Below are 24,307 nucleotides of genomic sequence, written 5' to 3' on the forward strand. Positions count from 1 at the left end.
ATCTAAAGGCTCCCCAGGCACGCGCTCTCCCCTAGGATGCGTGGCTTCGCCGACGAACCTCCTCACCCCATATCGGCGGCCGGGCAAGGCCGCGAAATTTCTAGAACGAAAAGGGCGTGGTCACGCCGGGTTGAGTCATCCATCGCGGAGCGCATTCGTACAGTCTCGCGCCTCTCCCCAGCTTTCGCTGCGTATCGCGCCGACGAAATGACGAGAACCTTCTGGAATGTCGTGCGGAAGGTATTTAACCGAGCAGCGGAGACGAGAGATCAGGAGAAGGCGGAAGTTAGCGCAAGAGCGCGTAGGGTATACCGCCGTGTAGTCGGCGAAGGTTTTGTCTGTAGAGACAAAGCGGGAGATGAAGAAGATTTCCACCTGAGGGGCGAAGGCTCGAGCTACAGGCAAGAGCGTGTGTTTTCCGCTATCGAGCGAAGACGCGTGGCAACAGCTGCGTGTGTGAAGCCGACGTGTTTCGGGCGAAGAAGTTTGAAGCTTGGAGAGTGGACAATTGAAGACGCGAGGTTTCCTTGAAGAGTAATTTCGAGGGCGCGGAACGACAACAACGCTGGACTTTGAGTGAGTGATTCTCGGAAGAGTATCACCCAGACTTTTGTTCCAAGAACTTTGGACTGGATAGGTTTTCTATCTCTTTAGTCTTTAAGTGTCTTGGTTGTTCAATGCATGCGACTGCATTGTAGTGCGTATCGTTGTCTGTGTCCATTGTTTTGAGTGTGGCTGATTGTACTGTGTAGTACGTTGTTGGATTGGTGACGTATTGTATATAACTATTGTGGAGTGTGCATTCTTGTGTATTGTTTTGCGATCTGCCATTTTTGAGAATATAATATTTGTTTTGTTTATTAACTCTCGGCTCTGACTTGTTCTTTGGGCCACAGCCGGCGTCCGCTGGCGCGCCAAAAAGGACCACTTCTAAATTGTCCACGCTTTCGTGGCGCGGTTCGGGGGGCCAATACTTCGGCCCTTAGAATTAGCCCGGCGATCGCCTCCCTAATTACCGGGACTGGTGTGACAGCATTCCCCTGAGCCTTTCATACATCCTATGCGACATCAGTGCATAATCTATCGTTGACTGAAGCCTTCCTACCTCCCATTTTACTTGCCCTTCACACTTTTCAGTATTGTTGCAAATGATCAATTAATGCCTTTCACACATAGCCATGATCCATTTGCCTGTTGGGTCAGTAAACCCATCAATATCGTCTATGTGCGCATTCATATCTCCTAGTATAATTATCTTGCACTCTCCTACTAATTCCTCAATGTCTTTGATATACGCTCCAGCATCGGCTGGTTTTCCTCTCTGGCTTTTGCTCTCGTCCACAAGTACACCAAACCAAGGAGTGTCATCTGCCCAGCTACTTTCCTTTTTAACATCAAATGTTCCTTGCATCCCTGCTTGATTAATTGCCAACCCATACTTTTGTATGAATGCACCAATTCCACCCCCCTTTTTGCTGCCTTCTGTTCTGGTGCAATATTCCCGTACGTAGTCCGGATTGCAAGGTGGTTGCTCCATGCCTCGAAGATGTGTTTCCACAAACCTACATACCATCAGCTCCTCCTGCCTCAACAGCTCTTCTATCTCTTCCCAGTTGAACCTATTTCTGCCACCCTGCATGTTAATATGGCCTACGTCTGACTTAGCTTGGCCCTTGTGCTTACATCAATTTCTTCTCCCACGGAATCCGTGTGGCTGAAATATTTGTGCCCCTTTAGAACCGTCTTTGGCTACACTGTTGGCCTCAGGGCGCTCGGTCCCCCTGAAAAAGTTGGGCCTTGACAACCTTTTCTATTACCGACCCTCCTTCTCATCGCACCACCGTATTGAATGTCATCCTGTGCAAAGGGGCGAGCGCCGGGCTCGTACACGTCTTGGTTATTACGCTGTATCCGAGTTGCCGGCCCATACCCTTCATCATACAGTTGGCCTCCACTACCCTTCTTTCAATCCTACGAGACGGCCCCCAGACTTTTAGGACTGTGCATATGGTCACTTTGCAGGGACTGTGCATATGGTCACCACCTATTTCTCTGTGCGTAACGCAATTGTTTGTGAAAACGCGAACTGTTGAATTAACAGTTATAGCTATGTCATTATTATAAGTAGGAAAAAAGCAGACCTATTACTGTAACTTGAGGAACACCAGACTTGCAAGTGTTGGACTGGAGATGTTATCATTTAATTTAACCACCTGGGAACGATCCTCTAGAAATTACTCAAGGCCTCGTGTTGTTTCGCTGTCGAGTTCAAGATTACCTATTTTTAGTGTTAGTCATTCGTGAGGTACACGGTCAAAGGCCCTAGAAAAAACAATAAAAATTCCATCAACAGATTGGGACAGGTGAAGTAAGGTTTGAATGTCTGTTACCTATGCATAGAGCAGCGTTTCACACGAGTTTCGGTTGAAAGCCATGCTGACTGTTACCTGTGATTAGAGCTTCGTTTCACATGAGTTTCGGCTCAAAGCAATGCTGATTGTTTATGAGTAAATTATTTTGATTGATATGCGCCATTATGTGTGTGTTGATTATGTGTTCAAGCAGTTTGCAACTAATAGAGGTCAGTAATATAGAGCAATAATTTTTGAAGACAGTGTGATCCCCATTGTTAGGTATAGGCAGAACATGAGCTATTTCCTAGTCTTCGGGTACACATACAGAGTCGAGTGAGTATAGGAATGTTAAAGAAAGCATAACTCCTGCGAAGTGACTGGTTATTTTTTAAAAGCTAAGCGCTGGTTGCCATCCGGACCTGGACTGGTCTTGAATGGTAAGCGGTCAATAGTGCGTTTAACACTGTTGGTGGTTATGATGATTGATGGGAACCTGAACAAAATATGTTGTTGCAAAAAGATCAAGGAACTATTATTAGTATCTTCATCTGTATACACTCCGGCAAAGTGCTCATTAAATTGCTTGGCACACTCATCTAGAGATAGCATGTCGCCGTCGGCATTTAGAATAGGTGGCACCAACTAATTTTGCATAGAGTTAACTGTATTCCGAAACTTATTAGGAACTGTTTTTAGCAAATTTGGTAGAGTGCAGTTTAAATAGTTATTTTTGTTTGATTTTTTTGTTTGTTTCGAGATTTATTTATATTTCTGCCAGTCATCTGGCTTATATACCTGACTTGCTTTTTGATACGCCCTTTTTTCTTGTTGATGCACACCTTAACATTGTGAGTGAACAATGAATCACAAACACCTGTGCTTATCGTGGGTCTGGGCACAAATGAATTTGTTATTTGACAAAGGTGATCGAGGAATATGCACCAGTTCTCATTTGTAGTACGTCTTGCCAAGTTTGACTGAAGTATAACGAAAAATTGTAGTAACATACAATTCATTTTTTTGTGTCTAGCTTCGCCTAGTGAAGTATCTCTATTATTATTTTTCTTTTGTCAATCCGTGGAACAGCGAACGAACAATGTACGGCTCTGTAATCACTTATCTCTTCCAAGGCATGAGCGCGTGCCGAATCCGGGTCGTTAGTCAAGATGAGCTCCAATGCATGACTACCGCGAGTGGACTCAAGCATTACGTGAGTGAGATAATTATAGTGAAGGCACTGAAGAAAACATAGGTGCCCCACGCGATAATTCTGAGTAGTGATTGATAACGTCTTCCAGTCTATACCTGCGTAGTTAAAACCATCGCGTATAATAACAAAAGTCGTGAAACCTCATGACCTGTTAAGTAGAATCTTTAAAACAATCAATGAAGTCAGGTCGACTATCTGGCGGCCGCTAACAAACACAAATGATGCAATGAACATGACAGAAATCAACAGATATTCAATTATTTCAGAGTGACTCAATGTTTAGGAGTGGTGGCTGAAATTTCTGTTTTACTGCTATGGCAGGGGGGGGGACGACATCTCCTTTTCTAGATCCGATCCTATCTCGACGAAAGAGCACAAAATTCGAATGGAACACTAGCTCGCTACCTGTGATGCCGTCGGAAAGCCAAGTTTTAGTTCCGACGAAGATGTTGGTTAAATAAGTGTGCATATTGGTTTTTGGGATATCAAGGTTATGAAATATACTGTGGAAATTTGCCAAGAGCAAGCAAATTGGAGCTGAACTGGCAGCTTTTTTGCCTTGTTTTTCATAATGTCACTTCGTGGTTCGCTCTGCTCGAGCATCGACACCGGTGACACGATCTAAAACAGCGTCATAGCGAAAAATGCTGCTCTTCATGCGTAGTCTGTTGTACCGCGCAGTAAACCGCTCATTTCCTCGTCGGTGCTCCTTTTCAAAGTCACGAAATTTCTTGTTTTCATGTAGAAAGAACTTTCGCAGCAAGTCGCAGTTCAAGTCCAGCTTTTGTCATCGCCAACAGTAGCAGATGGTGGTCATGTTGCCCTGATTTCTGACCTTGCCTTGATGCACATGTGCTCCCCAACACAGTGATGACAATTACCGACAATCGATCTTAGTTTCCCATCTTCAATTTAGGCTTCTCTGTAAAAGTTCTTCCTCACGGCGTGTCACTTTCACATGTGACACTACTATTTAACTAGAATAGTGTAAAAACTATGAAAAAACATAGCAACAATATTAAGGAACACAGAATAGTGTTCGGGAGTGAAGGCTAAATTATGGGAGAAGAAAAGAAAGGGACGAATACTTTTGCGGGCCTAACAAAAAATTGTAAGTTTTGTTTTAAGGTATGAGGCCAAGTGAAAAAGCTGAACATATTTCTATATGTCAATTTGCGGTTATCATAATGTTAAATGTGCAATTTATTGCCCGCCATATTGCTACAGAAAACTTCCGTTAGTGCAGTTTCTTACAAAAGATGCTAGGAGAATTGTTATACCACCAACCTCATATGAAAGCAGAACCTTAACTGACAGTTTTGTCTGCATCGTAACATTAGCTTGATATGCAGTATTTTGTTGGTTGTTCAGAAATCATATCAAGTGCAAAGATGGAATATTGCTCTAAAATCAAAGCCTACAGATCATTTTAACCATAAATGTAATAAACTTCTTATTAGGTGAATGCGTAAAGTGGTAAACGTGTTGTTCATGCTCAAGGACACATATCTGAGCCTATAAACCATCAAAATTGCTCTCGTTGACGCTGGGTGTGATTTCACTAAGAGTTACATAGGCACACTTAAGCGAATTTGGATCAAACTTGGCCCCCGCACTGACATTAGTAGGCATGCGATGAACCTCGATGAGCAAAATAATGCCTCAAGATGCCTGCTATACGAAGGTGCCTCATGTGCTAGTAAATTCTTTTTTCGTTATTTAATTACTAATGTTATTATTCATCAGATCTCATTTGTTTTGGCTTAACCTACAGGTGTCCCAAAACGAGCGCTCAAAAAAGGGCGCGCCGCCAAATTCCCGCGACGAAGCTCCGGAGAGACGCCTCGAGGTCAACGATAAAAAAGAAAACAAGCATCCAAAGACTCCCCGGGCGCGCGTCCCTCTCCCCTCGGAGTCGTAGGTTCGCCGACGAACCTTCTCACATCGGCGGCCGAGCCAGCCCTGGAAAGTTCTCGATGGAAAGGGGCGTGGTGATGCAGAGTTGCGTCGTCTGTCGCGGACGGCCCTCGTACCGTCTCGCGCTTTCTCCAGCCTTCGCTGCGTATCACGCCGACGAAATGACGAGAAGTTTCTGGAATCTCACGCAGAAGGTATTTAACCGAGCAGCAGAGATGGGAGATCAGGAGAAGGAAGTCAGCGCCAGTGTGCTTGGGGTTATTCTGCCACGTCGGTTGGTGAAGGTTTTGTCCTTAGTGACACAGCAGGAGAAGAAGAAAGTATGCACCAGAGTGCGTAGGGTGTTCCGCCGTCTCGACGAAGACTTTTGTCCTCAGTGGCAAAGGAGGAGAAGAAGAGGCTTTCCATCTGAGGGGTGAAGACTCGAGCTACAGGCAAAAGTGTGTGTCTACCGCTAGCGAGCGAGTACGCGTGGCAACAGCTTCGTGTGGGAAGCCGACGTCTTACCGGCGAAGAAGTTTGGTGCTTGGAGAGCGGCCAATTGAAGACGCGAGGTTTCCTGGAAGAGAAACTTTGGAGGCAGCGGAACGACAACAACGCTGGACTTTGAGTGAGTGATTCTCGGAAGAGTATCATTCAGACTTTTGTTCCAAGAACTTTGGACTGAATAAGTTTTCCAACTCTTTATTCTTTAAGTGTCTTGGTTGTTCGATGCATGTGACTGCATTGTAATGCGTATTGTTGTCTGTGACCGTTGTTTCGAGGGTGGCTGATTGTACTGTGTAGTACGTTTTTTGATTGGTGCCATATTGTATTCAACTATTGTCGAGTGTGCATACTTGTGTACCGATTTGATCTGCCGTAATTGAGAATACAATTTTGTTTTGTTTATCAACTCTCGGCTCTGACTTATTCTTTGGGCCACAGCTGGCGTCCGCTGGCGCGCCAAATAGGACCACTTCTAAATTGTCCACGCTTACGTGGTGCGGTTCGGGGCGATACTTCGGCCCTTGGAATCAGCCCGGCGATCGCCTCCCTAACTAACGGGACCCGTGACAACAGGCCAAAGCATTTTTTATGTCCTTGTGAAATCAATTTTTTATAGAGCAGGCTTCAAGTAAAAAATGTTTGCATATAGCCTACTTTTATATTGACTTTTTTCATTATAGAAAATTAAGAAAAATATGACCTGCTTTATAGTGTTCACTTGTGCCTAAAATAATGTGCTTTAAATTACAGACTGATGATATTTGGCGTTTATCGCTTTTTAGAAAAATTTGCAGTCACTTGGCCTCATACCTTAAACATGTTGGCAAATGCACTCTCAGAAAATCGGTGTGCATAGCCATGTATTTTAGCATGCGGTACATTCGAATCAACACTTTGCTTCAATAAATGGCAGCGCTTCCTGGTCCTTTTTGGTGAACGACCATTTGAAGGTCGTCCAGCTGCCACCCGTTTTGATTACCTTGTCATACCTGGGTGCCGCCTAGCAATAGCTGTGGGCTGCACCTTTATGGAATGCCCACGCCTCAGTTCTAAGCCAAACGCACTGGCCATTGCCATTAGGGTCTGACATCACATTGTTACGGCTGTAATCTCTTCAAGCGAGCCGTGGCACTGGCCAAGTGTCTCTTATACGTGTAGTTGTGGCGCTCCTTTGCATGAAGTTTTCTCATCTGTGCTATGAAGGCTTCCAGGTTCTCATCCACTGCCTGAAATATTTGTAACTTCATTAATTACCGTGTCTTGAAGAAAGTGAAAGGCTGAAGTATTACATGTACGCCAATATTTCAAACATTTTACATTTTAGACGCCTAGTTTAGACTGTCACTATGGGTCGACAAAACTTATAGACCTCACTTAGACTCACTCGGGAAACATATTTTGAGCTTTGGACTCACTCGGACTGGGGCTCGGGGAAAATTTCACTTTGCTGGACTCGCTCGGACTCACCATCGCAGAATTTTTCTTGAACCGGACTCACTTAAACTCGCCATTATGAAAGTTTTCTTCAGCCGAGCTCACTCGAACTCACCATTACGGAAGTTTTCGTCAACCAAACTCACTCAGACTCATGGCTCGATCTGAGTCTGAGTGAGTGCGAGCGAGTCCACCAGCCTAAAATTAGCTTATTCAACCGTGTTTTATTGCTCATTACAATGATATCTCACATAATCGGTATTTTTTTTGTGCCGTTTGACATAGTATCTTAGAAAACTAGTTCTGAGTGCTTCCAAACCAGTAAACAGTAATGTTATTTTTCTTGGAAGAAATGACAGCGTAATATATTGTTACGTGATTTCGTCTGACTGAAAGAGGGCATAGTGGGGCATACCCTAAAAAGGTGCCTCAGACTGAGAGTGAAAAAGTGGACGTTGTCGGAGAGCTTTTTATTTACACAGAGCTGGTCTGACACTTTCCCCCCTTTGTCCGTTCTGCGAAGAATCAGAAACTATTGAACATTATTTTGGCTCATGTCGTAACTATGCAATAATTAGGAAACGACTTTTAGATATTCCGTTTGCGAAGCTAGGTTTAAAGTTAACCACAGAAAATGTTTTTAGTTTTGGTGTCTCTGCTTTGGAAAATTTCCACAGAGATGCATTCGATGCGGTGTGTAATTTTATTCAAGACTCTAAACGTTTTTCAACATAAAGCCCACGTTAACAGATACCCCCCCCCAAAAAAAACGGGTCGAAAAGTAATTTTCAATTCTGGATAAATCCGTGACATACCAAATTAATCGGGTTTGGCAAAACCAGCTGTCTGGTCGGCTCCTAAAATCAAGCTGTAGCTATTAGTGTCTACTTTGTTGTTGATTCTTTTTTCTCACTATCTAAATCTTTGGTTTCTTTCTTTTTTTCTAACATACTGTCTTCACTATACAACTCCCCCAACCCCCCCCCCCCTTTTTTTTCGTTGTAAGCAATATTGCAATTATCGTCCAAATGAGACTGTATGTTCTCTTGGCCAATCCTCCAGAGTGGGTATGAGCCATGGATTAGAGGATACAAATAAACAAACAAACAAACAAACGGTGAGCTAGGTTGTGGCTGTGAACTGACAACTGGTATTTTCCACGTAACATTTTGGTGGAATTGCTGGGTGCTCTTCTGACAACGGAGCTACGCAGTGGACGCCTCCTTAAGTCTGCTACAATGGCTCCGGGTGAGAATACGGCTTCGCCACCTACCTCAGCAACGACAGCAACCCGGTACATCGCCTAACGCAACCCCGTGATCCCGGTACCTTTACTGGAGAGGACAACACGAATGTGCACAAGTGGCTTAGCATGTACGAGTGCCTCAGCAAGGAATATGGCTGGGACCCAACTGTTACGCTTGCGAATGTCATTTTCTATCTTGACAAGATCCCTCGCATCTGGTTTGAGACTCACGAGCACGAAATCACAAGCTGAGAAATGTTTAAACAACAGCTCCGCGACCTCTTTTGCAACCGATGCGTTCAGCCAGCTTGTATTTACCAACGTAACGACCATCGACGCCGTGATCAAAGAATGCCGCCGTCTCGAGCAGGCGAAGAGTCGACGCGTTTTGCAGCAGTTTCAGCGCCTACCCAACACCACAGCAACGTCGTCTTGCGAAGCCACTCCTTGTCATCCGTCTACAACCGAAGACGTGACATGCATCGTCCGACGTGACCTCGAGGCCGCTTACCCGGCTGCCAACAAACCGACGTTGCCCGACGCCTCAACGCCAGCTGTCGCCTTGATCCAGGTTGTTGTCCGCCAGGAATTCGCTAACCTTGGTATCCTGTCCACTGCACACACCCTGGATAATACTGGTCCCTCGATAGCTTCTGTGGACATGAGACGTCGCCGTCTGTACTCTATTCGAACCAGGAACCCGTCTGAATGGCGAACAGCTGATGATAAGCCAATCTGCTTCCGCTGTGGTCGCGCAGGACACATCGGTCGTTACTGCCACAGCCAATGGCCATCTATGTCTTCTGGCTCGTACCCCGCTTACAGTACTCATTCCGTCCACCAAACCACCGTTATCCGACCCGCACAGAGCCTACAGCATTTACTGCCCCTGAGGACTACGGCCACCCTGTCTCGTCGTCGCCACCGCCTCAAAGCCGCCCTTCTCGTTCAAATACGCGTCGCCGCTCTCCCTCGCCATCGTTTAACTGCCGCATGTCCCCGGAAAACTAGGCTGTGCAGCTTCTGGAGGTGAAGCTGCCCTGTCGACCTTACCCAAAAATCCTCTGTTGCCCTAACGTTTGAACCGGAACACCCTAGAAGTATATGTTGATGGCACACATGTTGACTGTTTGATATATACGGGCGCTGATGTCTTTATTACGAGTTCGCGTTTTCGTCTTCGCATGAAGAAGGTCCTCACGCCCCCCTTGACCAGTGTCGTCCAAGTTGCAGATGGTGCAACAGTCCCTGTCGTCGGTATGTGCACAGCTCAACTTACCGTAGCCGGTCATCAAGTGGTCGTCCTTTTTACCTTGCTTGCAACATGTCCCCACGACCTCATACTAGGCCTTATTTTCTTGCCGCCAATTCTGCTCTGATTGATTGCTCCGATGGTGTGCTCCACCTTGAACTGCCACAAATCAGTGCCACCCCATACCAACCTATATGCCGATTACAATGCAGCGACTTTGTTCGCCTGCCGTCCAAAACTTTGACGTACGTCGATTTTCTGTGCTCACCGGCTGTGTCCGACGGTGACTATTACGCTATGCCTTTCACCGACGTACTCTTTGCGCACAATGTTGCAGTGCCCTATACGGTGCTCAGCATCACAGATAACAAAACTTGTCTACCTCTTGTAAATTTCGGCTACATAAATCATGTGCTTCCACAAGGCATTTCTGTGGCCCATCTGTGTCCGTTGCTCGATTCACAAATTGAAGTGCTTGCCTTAGACACACTTGTTTCACCGCAGTGCACATTACTCGTAACACATTCGGGCAGCTGTCATATTGTAGACATGATCGCCACTGATCTTCCGCCTTCGCAAGTTGAAGCCCTGCAACATCTTTTCGAGGCCTACCAGGATATTTTCGATTTTGGCGACCGACCTCTTGGGCAGACTTCCTTTGTCCAGCATCGCATACACACAGGTGATGCCAACCCTGTTCACCGCCGTCCCTACAAAGTGTCTGCTTTGGAGCGGAGCATAATTCAGAAGGAGGTGAACAAGATGCTAGCGAAGGACATTATTGAACCATCCACCAGTCCCGGGGCATCCCCGGTAGTATTAGTTAAAAAGAAGGACGGATCGTGGCGATTTTGTGTGGACTATCGCCACCTTAACAACATCACCAAGAAAGGCGCATACCCTCTGCCCCGCATTGACGACGCCCTTGATTGCCTCCATGGTGCCACCTACTTTTCTTCCATCGGTCTTCGTTCTGGTTATTTGCAGATTGCCGTGGACCCCATGGACCGAGAGAAGACGGATTTTGTAACACCCGATGGCCTCTACCAATTCAAAGTCATGCCTTTCGGCTTATAAAAAGCCCCCGCCACCTTTGAACGAATGATGGACTCCCTGCTCCATGGATTCAAGTGGTCTACGTGTCTTTGATATCTGGATGACGTGATTGTGTTTGCTCCCACTTTTGAAGCGCACCTTGAGAGACTGTCGAAAATTCTTGATGTATTCCGTCTCGCCAGCTTTCAGCTGAATTCATCCAAGTGCCGGTTTGGTCGCCGTCGCATTACAATACTTGGACATATTGTTGACGCTTACAGCGTACAGCCTGACCCAGAAAAAGTTCGAGCTGTGAAGGACTTTCCTGTGCCAAAAACCGCCAAAGATGTCCGCAGCTTTGTGGGGCTCTGTTTCTATTTGCGGCGGTTCATCAAGAACTTCGCGGAAATCGCTCGGCCCCTAACAGATTTACTCAAACCAGATGGGATGTTTACTTGGGGTCCCTCGCAAGCAGCAGGATTTTCCGACCTGACCACTTTGCTCACTTCTTTTCTTGTGCTGGCTCACTTCGACCCTACGGCACCGACCGAAGTCCGCACAGATGCCAGCGGTTACGGAATAGGCGCTGTGTTGGCTCAGCGACCACGTGGGCAGCATCGCGTGATAGCTTATGCCAGCAGGCTGCTGTCCACTTCGGAGCATAATTATTCCATCACAGAGCGCGAATGCCTAGCGCTGGTGTGGGCAGTCGCGAACTTTAGCCCTTACTTATACGGCCGACCGCTTATAGTTCTCACCGACCACCACGCTCTCTGCTGACTCGCCTACCTCAAAGATCCCACAGGTCGTCTCGCCCGCTGGGCACTCCGCCTCCAGGAGTATTCTTACACCGAAGTGTATAAATCAGGAAAACTGCACAAAGATGTGGATTGTCTGTCACGCTACCCTGTGGCTGACTGCGATCCTACGAGCACTAATTCTGTGGGCTGCATCCTTTCCATCTCCCAGCTGCTTCATCTCGGGGACAAGCAGCGTGGCGATCCGAATATCAGCCGCCTAATACAACAGCTCGAATTCTACTGCAAGACCTTTCTGTTCGCATGTTTACCTCAAAGGACCGCACCTTATATCGGTATAATTTATCGCCCAACGGTCACGACCTACCTCTGGTCATACCAAAGCACCTGCGTTCTACAGTTCTACACGAGCTCCATGACGCCCCAACCGCGGGTCACCTTGGTGTCTGTCGCACATATGACCGTGTCCGCCGCCGCTCGTACTGGCCCTGCCTTTCACGCTGTGTACGTCGCTATGTCAACGCTTGTGAAATTTTCCAGCGTCACAAAAAGCCGTCGGGACTCCCTTCCGGATATCTTCAGTCCATCGACATCCCATCGGAGCCATTCTTCCGTGTTGGTTTGGACCTTCTTGGTCCCTTCCCAACATCTGTCTCCGGAAACAAGTGGGTCGCGGTGGCTACGGGTTACGCGATTCGTTATGCAGTTACGCGAGCCATGCCAACAAGCTGCGCTACAGACTTCGCTGATTTTCTACTACGCAGTCTCACTTTAGTGCATGGAGCCCCTCGTCAACTGCTGACAGACCTAGGCTGTACGTTCCTTTCAAAAGTGGTTGACAATATCCTGCGTTCCTGCTCTACCCAACATAAGCTCACGACATCGTACCACCCCCAGACAAACGGGCTTACAGAACGTTTAAACTACACCCAGACAGACATGCTATCGAAATACGTCACGGCCGACCATCGTGATTGGGACCTTGCACTACCCTACGTGACGTTCGCATACAATTCCTTCCGGCATAACACTGCTGGGTACTCGCCATTTTGCTTTCTGTTTGGACGCGAACCAAGATTGCCGTTGGATATCTTCCTGCCAGCCGCTGCGCATCCTACTTCTGAATATGCACAAGACGCTATTACCCAAGCTGACCAGGCTCGTCAGCTTGCCCGCAGCAGATTAATGGCGTCCCAAGACTCGCAGAAGCCGCGTTACGACGAGCGGCATCGCAACGAAGACTTTCCAACAGGTTCTCTCGTTCTTCTTTGGTCCCCTACGCGACATGCAGGCCTTTCAGAAAAACTTCTCTCTCGTTTCACGGGCCCATACCATGTGCTTAGACGAGTGACTGACACTACATATGAAATTGTCCCTGATAATCTATCAACCTCTTCCGCTCTGCTGTCAAAGGACATCGTCCACGTATCAAGGCTCAAGCGCTTCCACACTGCTCCTGCTGGGGCCCCGTAAACTCACCGGGTCGCCGCTTTTGCCGCCGGCGGTCGTGTTACGTGATCTCGTCTGACTGAAAGAGGGCATAGTGGGGCATACCTAAAAAAGGTGGCTCAAACTGAGAGTGAAGAAGTGAACGTTGTCGGTGAGCTGCATTGTGGCTGCGGACTGACAGCCCTTATTTTCCACGTAACAATATAATCTAGAGCTTCCTTGAAAGAGACGGAGGGGGGGGGGGCAAGTCAAAGCACCACCCCCTTACATAACTGCCTTACTGAAACTTTCCGTATGAAATCTTACGGAAAATATATGGACTCCGTAACATTTCCTTATGCTACATACGGAAAAATATGGAGTTTTATGGAAAAATACGGAAGTTGTATGGCATTTACGGAACGCTTTTTATGGAGTATAAAGAAGGATAAGAAAATTTTATGGCGTATACGGAAAGCTTTTTATGAAGTATAGGGAAAGATAAGGAAAATGTATGGCATATATGGAAAGCTTTTTATGGAGTATATGGAAGGATAAGGAAATATAAGGAAACTTATGGAGCGTACGGAGAGTTCATGATGGAAGATATGGAAGGATAAGGAAAGTGTACGGAGTGTACAGAAACTTTCATAAGGAAAATGCAGAATGTAAGGTCTTACGGAAATCTACAGATTTTGTAAGGTGCTTACGAAAATGTGCAATAGTGTATGAAAGGCATGTGGATTGTTGCAAAAATGTGAAAACTCTACAGTTGTCACATTTTCAGCAGGAAATCCGAGCTCTATAAAGTTATAAATGAATGCGCAGTGACATATATAGTACAAAAGAATAACGCAGGCTAGTCTGTGTTGTCAGTCACCGCTGTTCGCCCTTTTCCAGACTGAATACAACTTCTGCAGATGACCAGGTGCTAAAGTCTGTCACACGGAAAATGTGTCATTCACAAGGAATGACAATAACAGTCTTTTTACTTGCATGCTGTCACACGAAAACAAATCAAGCAAAAGTGCATAACTTCAAGGGCTTGTTTTTTGGTAGAAACAATAATGATGAGAAATAAATTCAATGTGAATGAACTTGTCAATATTAATGAAATTGTTCTCATTAACATTGGCAAAGAGAAATGTCATTTTAAAATATTGACCATGAGCTTAGCTCTCCTGAGCACCGACAAAAGAAATGAAAATCTATGAAGACTAATTGCATGTAGCCTAAAAATAATTTTTTATTGATAGTATGTGCTCCTACAATATTATTACAGCTATACACAACTTGCCACAGCTTCACGACAGAAACGAGGTAGGGCAGAGGGAGTGGTCAGAAAAATAATTAAGTATGAGAGCACAACTGATATGTACAAACACATAATGGTGCTTATCATTGATGCACGGATGGTCATGTATAGAGCTGGGTCGTTTTGAGATTTTCAAAAGCATTGTTTCAGACCACCATGCAGATTACGCTTCAATTGTAGTGCTACATAAAGCACAACTTATGGGCCAGCTTTAATAAATAAGGAGATTATAGGTTAAACAAATGCTTTAAAATATATCATATCATGGCTGCATGGACGCATAAAAGCTATGTAAAGCGCAATAAAGTGAGGACGTATGAGCTTCTCTTGATGCTTCAGTTCTACATAGATGCTTCAACTGTGCTGCAAAGAAATTTAACCAATGCCTGTGTGTGCAACATTGTCCATTTTAAACTATCTTTATGTATATATAAAATTTCTACTGCGAGTTAAGCTACGTAGCACTCATAACATTTCCTTTTATTAAGGGCAATTTTTCAAACAATCAACATTATTCATTTTCTGTCTCACTTCGTGCCACCAATTCTTGGTTTGGCTCGATCACAACTGTGCAGCCCTTATTTTGGAGGAATCAAAAAACATCCACCAAAATATATTTTGGAACTGCTTCTCGGTGATATTGCCTTCCCTCAACAGCCACAGCTTGAGATGAGTCATATAGCAAGTCTCGCGCATACCTAGGGCCTACCCTTGAAGAAACTGGTCCGGCTGTGAAATGCTCAGTTTTTTCTCAAATAAATTTTTTGGTTTGAGTTTTCTCACTTCTCGTGTCCCTTCACAATCAAGCAGACCCAATGTTCCCCTTAGTCCTTAATTTTGTTATATTATCAAATAAATAAAAAAATTATTAATGAAAATAAAAATACTAATAACTGTTGCTCAAAAAACACAGTCCCACATACGTACTTGAACGCAATATTGCTTTTATTTTGTTTTAAAACCTAAGGCATTAGAAAAGATAGCAGTACAATAAAAACGTTGAAAAAAAACAAAAAAATTGGACTTGGCGGGACTCGAACCTGCGCCACTCAGTTGTGCTCGCGTACGTGAACTGAGTGCGTTAGCTTGCTCAGCTATTCGCGTTGAAGAATGCCGTGAGTTTAAGCTATGTATATAAACTTGCTTTTTACACGCTATGTGTTTGCATATTTATGTACAATATGCGATCGTATCTATTGTTTTGTGCATATGTTTTGGGATTGTATATACGTCACATGCTTTTCGCATGTCTTTCAACTATAGATTGCTGCCTGGCCGCGGATGAAAACAAGTATTTTTACACCCACACACAAGCTTGAGCAGTTGAAAGTTGTTTCCCGGGGCTCTCTTGCGATTGAGTCGGCCACCACAGGGAATTAGAGTGATACGCCATTAATCCCTGCATCTAGCTGTATTCCACTTAGTAGCTCTATCGCTTGATGACAAATCGAGCGCGGGGCGCGACGCTATTGCGCATGACCATGCCTCGCGTAGTGGCGACATCAGCTGATTGCGCCGGCCGGCTTGCTTCGATTTGCTTCACAGCAAAGAAATATCATACCTTGAAAGATTGCGTACTGCACTATGTCAAAACGTTACTGCTTTGTATCCATTCTATGATTCATTGAGAATTGATAACTATGATATCACTACTGTAGAGCTTTGCGTCGGCGACACGCACCGAACGTTAAACCGCACTACGTCTGTCGTAGAAGCAGTAGGAGGCTGTCGTCTGCTAGAACAAAAACAAAACAAAGACCTGGAAAATATTCATAAGTTGTAACTTGTTTTTTGAATAACCGTTTATCACGTTTAAAGTTATTTTGCCAGATAACATACAGTTTTTTTCGGTTTATAGCAGCGACAGATGTTTTTTTTTATTTTCCTCACACAGATATCCAAGTCAAATCCATTCACAACTAAGCCACATGTTGTTTGTCTTCTTTGTTTTCGGGGGCATGCCGTGTCGGTGCGTCTGTCATGTGTTCGCGCTGCTACACATGAGAGCACGAAATGTTAAATTTACGCAAGGAAGCGCCGTTCCTCGTTCGTGTGATGTGCTAAGATTGCGCCCTATTCCCACGATTGTTCGAGTGCGGATCAAGTGCGAGTGGTCCAAGGAATCGGCGGGTTGGGCGGGCGCTCGAAGGACTCCGAGGTGACGGCTAACGACTGAGGTCGCTTCCCTCAGGACAGTGTGAAAGAAATTAAAGGTAAGGGGGACAGTTTTTTATGTAGACCAAGTCTGCCACTCAGTGCAAGTGTGTGTTGCTGCACTCGAACGAGGCGTCGTGAAACGGCAACCTTACGCGCCTTTGCGAGTGCGGTTGCTGATTCGCTTTGACAATGCTAACGCCAGCAGAGCCATGGCGCATCGGCGCGGCCTTACTGGAGCTAATTTGAGACAACTGCGGCAACATGCATGTGTATGGTGATCGATTTTTTTCATATGTGCAATGTAGCGAGGAAGACGCACATGGCGCTTGCTGCGTTGTTTATTAAACGAAGCCTGCAGTGCCATTTGATGCAAAGCAGCATTTCGTTTACGTTCGCAGGCGATACAATTTGTAACTTGGCTCGATTCACCTAGCCAACCGCCTAAGTGGGTTGATTAGCATACGTTCACGGTAGAGTGTTATTATGCCCCTAAACAGTGGCGTGTGCTTGCTAAAAGATATAATGTGTGTGCCTAGTGGAGAGAGAGAGAGGTGTTCGTGCAATCTGCATGTGTACCTGCAAGACGCCTTTGCTTGTAACTAATAATGTACCGGCCAGCGCCTACATTGTACGCCTGACTTTGAAGAAAACTTGCATGCACAATTGAGATTTTGTAATCTGCCAGAGTTGCTTTTTATAAAATAATACACTGCCAGCATGTTCAAAATATGTTTCGCTGCTATGTGGCAGGGGTGCGGTTATCACGCTGTTGTGTAGTTGCTGATGCAAGCACTTATAGTTTTGATGCGTTAATATTTCTCATCTAACTCATCAGGTGTTTGGCTGTTTCAGCACAAACAAGGCAAAGAGAGAAGGAAGACGGGTAATGACAGGACCAGTGCCGACTTTTGTTTGCAGGAGAATGCCCATGTTGGTGTATTTATTGTGACAGCCTTTCTGTGTTGCTTTTTTGCCCAATTTATGCAACGGCACAGTTGTCAGCAATATGAGAGAGAACACTAAAATTAGCTTTTAAAGATCATGGTGACTAAATGCCTAGTGATTCACAGCACAAAGTAACAACAAAAGACATCAGTATGATCGATGTGGACGGGCGGGACGGGCTCTGTGCAAGAGCTGGTTGGCAAGGAAGTTGTTTGTGACGTTCCTGATAGACCACTGAGATGTATGCGATTCTAAACCTGTAGCCTAATATATACGTAATCTTTTGTGCAGTTACATCGCTGCATCTGACACCTACAACTTATTTGCATATTTACATTGGTCCCTTAGGACCTAACACACAAACTTGTTGTTTGCATTGTCACTCCATGAATATCGAGCGGTAAAGGTACTGAGTATATGTGAAAAAAGAATCTCTGCTTATTACATGAAGACATATGAGGCCTTCGATAAAACGAGTTATACCTTTATTGGGCTTGCGTACTCGTCGGAGCGATTCATACATGCAGCTTTAGCAAATGGTATCTTCTAGCCCGGTTACCATGCAATTTTTTTCTGGACACAGCGCAAACACCGAGATGTACCCTCACGCATATGGTCGCGTCTAGTGCATATTTACCTTGACTAAAATGTCGAATCAAGTTTTTTCATCGACCGGTCCCTGTCATGAGTGCTAACGTCTTCGCAAACCAGACACATTGTTATTGACACTGCACACACTACACACAATATTCTCAGTTGAACCGATATTCTCAATACCTTTCAATGCACACTACATGCCGCAATCAACAGTGCACATTTTGAAGACTATGCCGCTGTTTCTCGCACAGGCCACCACGTGTGTTCACTTCTTCAAGATAAACAGACAGCGTGGCAAATATTTTACCACACAGTTTACCACACAGCTAGATGTTTGCTGACACATACTACAGCTAATTTCGACATTGTAACGTGAAGTGTAAGCTTTGGAAAATTAAAACTTGCCCCAAACTCCGCACGACTGTACCGGGCTGAGCCACCAGCGGGAGTGTTTTTCCAGCCATACATTTTACATGTGCCAGTGACATCATGCTGTGACGTACCTCGGTAGGGGCCTATCGCTGCATACTTTATGTGAATGAGGGTCCTGTTAGTGAAAGCAGGCATTGTTGATTTCGTAACTTGTTCATTCCCAACTCGACCTTCATTTGCACGAGTTGTCTGACTGATATTCAGGTGAACTTTTGTGCAATAAATTATACAGTTGGCAGTCTAGGCTTGCCCCATACTGTTGTTACTGGTGTTTCTTGTTGTTTCTTTGCACTGATCATTACTGCTCACCTACAGAAACTGGCCTAGCTTGCTGTTGTTTTGAACAAGATGCAGCTGGTAAGTGCGATAGTGTTCGTAACTCGAAATGCTCAAGCAAAAATTATCGTTTCATATTCAGTTAGTTGCATTCATACTAGTGCATTATAAGTAATCATTGATTAAACATGAATCCGTGTTTTTTCACATAATGCTCACAACCTTTATATCAAATTGAATGGTGTTTATAAAAAGCATAGGTTTTAGCTAAACTTCTTGCTGTTTTCTTCAGCAGCTGACAAAACGCTATTGCATGCTTACTTGCCATGAATTGGACCGTGTTTGAAATACATTTCAATTCTTCACCGGACTGCCAGTACACTTAACATTGGGGGAACATTTATTAACCATGGATTGAATAATTAAGAACGGAAAGAAAGAATCGGCAGGCCGGGCTACTTGATATTGGCATCCGTTTTGCTACCCAGCGCATTATCATGCAAACTTCCTATAGAGTGGTTATGCGTCTTGCATGTGTGTCTGTAAACCAAGAACTTTAGGTAGAACTACATTTGTCTTACAAATGGTTGCAGGACTGTGGAGGCTGTAGGGCTGCTTAGGAATGGTGGAATCCCTGGAGATGTGTTCAACCTCTGCATCAGCTCCTTGGTGTTTTCACGGCATCTTTACAGGTGTGTTGGGTGAGTAAAGCAAGCAGGTTTCAACACAAGGAAAAGTATAATATGGCAGCACCTCTTGTGCGTGCCTTACATCCCAAGTATATCAAATATTTATCTTACACCTTGTGGCCTGTAATTTTTAAAGAGACACTTCTTTTTGCTTTATATTTGAGTCTTGATTCTTCGACAGCAATGTATTTGTGTTTGACATCAAGTGTTCTTGAACAAATAACTGATCTCAATAATGACAAAACACCCTTCATACTTGGTCCTTAGCATGAGCTAGCACATATCTGTAGCAGATTCAATTATTCATTTTTTGCTGGGATGATAATGGGCAAGTAGCAAAGGCAAGTTCAGATTGGAGTGGTCGGTGACGTCTGTTTAGGCTCTGCCATATTGCTTTGCAACCAGAGTTACTTGTGGCTACATATACAATGAAGCCACATGATGTGCATTCTAAATGAGATTACCATATCACATTTCACTGCATCTTAATATGTGCCAAACAAATGCAAATATCATTAGCTTGCCAATATAAAGGTATCCTAAACCAACACAAGGTTGAAATTTAGTCATGGTGTTGCAGCTGTGTATGACTCTACAATGGATGCATAGCCGTGATAATTTGTCTATATGTTGTCGCAAAAGTAATGTTACACACATTGTTCGATACAAAAGAAGTCCTCTCTTATTCCGCTTTTTTTCGCTATGCCTCTTTCTTGTCTCTTCTTGCCATGTGCTCCTCCTCACTGTTCAAGGAGCAAGAGCAGTGGGCACACAAACACGTATTTAAAAAAAAATCTTGTAAGGTGAGCACTGAGAAGCTGAACACTTCCAAAAGGCTCAAAGAGGTAAAGGTATTGTTTCTAGCTACGTTTTGGGCACCCATAGCTTGTTGTGCTGCTGCAGTTAAAAAATAGGTTAAATGTTAAAAATTATTTGGAGGTGGTTTGGCACCCATAATTGCAGTTACATACAGAACTAGGTTTCAATGCGTAAGCAAAATCTGTTCACTCTAAATCAATCCTAATGATATCTGAAATTCAGGAAATATTCACAGAAAAGCTCAGAAAAGGCTAAGTGGTTGCCCCTTGATCGTGAAGGAGATACCCTTCTTCTAAAAGGTCAATACACAGTCTAGTAGTCTCGATATTACATGCACTATAAAATATTCTGGTGTGGTGCTTTTCATGCATGTTATAATGAGAGGGGTTTTTAATAGAACTGTTGTCAATTTGCCCAGCGTTGCTGAAATTGTTCACATAGTTATAATACATGAATAACTTTATGCCTTTTGATTTTATGCAAATGGTTTGCTTACCCAGTCGGTTTAACTTGACTTGGATAAAATCCTAAATGCTCTAAAATTTTTTTTATTATACAGCAGGTTTATTTTTAAAATACGCAACCATTGATGTGAACGCGGTTGGTGGCGTGCTTGATTAATCCTTCACTATCACCACTCTAACTACACCTGCTACAGTGCATAGTGTGACAAAAGTAATGGTACTTAACATTAGTGGCAGCATACACTTCTATGTCTCAAAATGTGTTAAAAAGCCTGGTAAAAATGTGTGTACGTTTTTTTTTCGCTCGAACTAAGTATTCTGGTCTACTCAAAGTAGCTTCTGCTCTTTTAAGGTCCTCAAACTATTAGCTGTTCAAAAGAAGTATCAATGCCATATACTTTCTTTGTCAGCCTACTCACCACTCAAATAATGAGAACTACCCGACAACATTACCCAGTAAAATATAGGGATGTTATAAAAAGTAATGTCAATTCAATTGTCAAAAAACGTTGCCAAGTTACGTTTTTGTTCACTTTTCTTTTCACAATTTTGTTAAAGTTACTTTTGATAACATCCCCTATAGTTTGTTTGGCATCATTTTCTGCTAGTTCGCAATAAAATGTGTTCAACAAAGACAACAAACCCTTCAATTTATAGTTCTTTCCTTTACTCATGAATCTGAAACAGTGAATCTCAGTAATCTTAGCGGTGTGTGACTTGTTTTTTTTTTATCACTTGCGCATGTATTCTAGTACATGCATTTAGGTGGGAGGGTGAACTAGTGCCTCCTCCTGTGACTAGCAGATTTTCTGAGAACTGACAGATGCATAATGCTGCCAAAGAAGTATAGGGATATTGAACTGACAGATGCATAATGCTGCCAAAGAAGTATAGGGATATTGGAAGTAATCGTAACGTAATTGCAATTGTAATGTAATTGCCAGTAGGCAAAAAAGGTGTCCCACACTCGCCATAATGGTAACAGGCAGCGCTGACTGACTCTTCCATGTATAAATGCGCATATATACCGTACAAAATGGAAGAGGGATAGCCGCCATGGTAGCTCAGTTGATAGACATCGGACATGTTATTCGAAGTTCGCAGGCTCGGTCCCTGTACAGGGAAGGTTATCTTTTTTTTCTTCTACTTTTCTTTCTTCACAATTACAACACTTCTATTTTTCTTGAAGATTTTCTGGTGTAAAAAAGGTACCTTATAATCTGAAGAGGCAAACAGAATGTGCCAGTGTACGAGTTAGCTTTTGTAGTGGTTACAAGTAAGATATGTTTTGAAGAATAAATCATTCTGCCACTTGCCTAAAGAATGGCTACAAGACATGGCGCTGGATGCAATTTGTTATTTTTTAATCAAGCTATCTTGTATTCTATTTTTATAAATTACATGGGATACACATAATGGTATCACACACTTTAACGCCACAAAGATTATGCAGCGAACAATGTTATAAATTCGAAATTGCATAAGGATAAGGAGAAAACTGCACCCTCAACAAGAATGTACAGGGAGCACAGGGTGCAGGCGTCATTCCTTCTGCCCGTGCTTTTCAAGTGCAAGCTGTTTTCACCTCGTTCTGACCAACTAACTAGATTGAGATGTGTTGTTATAGCGCAAGAGGATGCTCCACGGGAAACTAGGTCTGTCTCAAACTCTGTGTGTCTTTCAACCTATATGGTGCCCAGTTATGGTGCAGACCAGATCATGTAAAACAGGACCGTGTAAAATGGACTGTGCAAATAAAATTAATTGGACCATGTAAATAAACAGAATCGTGTAAAATGTCGTTTTCGTGTGCAACTGTAGTTGTGGTTGTGCTGAATGACCTTTCTTTATATACACTACAAAACAAACTTGCTCTTTTATAGTCGAGTGCATCTTCGGATCGATTTTAAATGTTTGCATATGTGAGGCCTTAAGTTTTATAAGAAATTCTTCAGTGTGCCACGAGGAAATGTGTGTTGAGCGAAAATTTGTATATCATTATATACAACTCTTAAAGCCTCGTCTACAACTTTGTGCAGGTTGACCTTGGCTCAGATTTGGGTGCACGTTAAAGAACCTCAGGTGGTCTAAATTTCCGGAGCCCTCCACTACGGCGTCTCTCATAATCATATAGTGGTTTTGGAACGTTAAACCCCACATATCAATCAATCAATCAAGCAGGTTGACCTTGAGCAGAAAACGAGGAGCGGCAGCAACCCCCAGAAAAGAGCAAGCACTCTCCAAGCTCCCGAAGCTCTCTTCGACAGGAACAGCAAGGTCACTGTGTGGCATTGAAAATCATTGCAAGGAGGGCCTTATCAGTACACTGTGCTGCTCTTTCATTGCAGAAGACGAAGTTGACCACTCCAGAGGAACTTCACGCTGTGTATTGTGAGTGCTTCAGTGGTTTTGTTTTTGTCCAGCCAGCAGGTAAGAAATCTTGTGTCAGATTCAGCCGGGATGGCTAGAGGGAGTCGGGCAGGCCTGTTTGGACATTTGTCTAGACAAGTAGTGCCATTTTTCGCACTGATCCTGTTGGAGTTACTCCACAATCACAGAAGCTACGTCACCTCTCTAAATGTACAGATGTGTCGGGGAAGATTAGCTGCATTAGGTTTTTTTATAACTGATAGCTGCCAACATTCTTCATTATACAGGAGTTTTGTTCCTCACTTATGGGTGTAAAGCCCTCCACAGAAAAAATGCAACACGTCTACTTCGAGAAGACTCCAAGGCCCTACTTGTAGGTTTTTTCGGCTTGTATCATAAGTACCTCATTTGGGGTACATGAACATTTTATAAACATGTACAGCGAAAAATTTGGGTGGCTGGTCCTTTTGTCGTTATCTTGTTCCTCGCAGTATTCTTAAGCATGTTGTGCATTACGATGTCAATCTGGTTCATGTGCATAGAAGACATTACGAAGTTTCAGGCTACAGTATAAAAAGCCTGGAAGCAAGCTATCAATTATTTTTTAACAGAGTTGCTTAATCTGATACATGATACATCACTAAACTTTCGTGCGTATTCATGCTCGTCTTAGTGTTATCCAAAATGAAGATGTGAGTCGACAGATGGAAACATCTAGTGGGGTAATCAGGGTGAACAGTGGAAGTGCCTCAGACAGGCTGGCCGATGTTGCAATAGGAGGACCTATTTTTTAGAAGTCACCTTGCCATCCTTGGCGTGCTAGTTTGAATGGGGTCAGTAATGACATCATCTTTTGGTGTAGGCGTGTGTGCCTGTTGGAAATGTTTGTCTGAAAAAAAAACCTATAACGCAGAAGAGTGCAGCCCTTGCTTCTTTTTAGTTAGGTTGCGCTGATACAAAGTGTTCTCCTGTCGGAGGTTGGGAATAAGGGAAGCAAAAAAAATAAATGATAGAAAAGAAGAAAAAAGAAGAAAGAAAAGGGGAATGCAAAGTTCAAGTAGTGCTACACTGCTCCTACTTTGCATCCCCCTTTTCTTCTTTTTTCCCTTGTTTTCTTTTT

The 24,307-nt window shown here is 44.0% G+C and overlaps 1 long non-coding RNA gene across 1 annotated transcript; it reads left to right on the plus strand.

Moving 5' to 3' along the window:
- Positions 1-15,471: 15,471 nt before the first annotated feature.
- LOC142776644 (uncharacterized) lies at positions 15,472-24,223 on the plus strand. The gene is made up of 3 exons (XR_012887701.1): positions 15,472-16,651; positions 19,439-19,546; positions 22,857-24,223. It is a non-coding gene; the product is annotated as an uncharacterized LOC142776644 (long non-coding RNA).
- Positions 24,224-24,307: the final 84 nt, after the last annotated feature.

This window comes from Rhipicephalus microplus, chromosome X, assembly GCF_043290135.1.
Source record: "Rhipicephalus microplus isolate Deutch F79 chromosome X, USDA_Rmic, whole genome shotgun sequence".
NCBI lineage: Eukaryota > Metazoa > Arthropoda > Arachnida > Ixodida > Ixodidae > Rhipicephalus > Rhipicephalus microplus.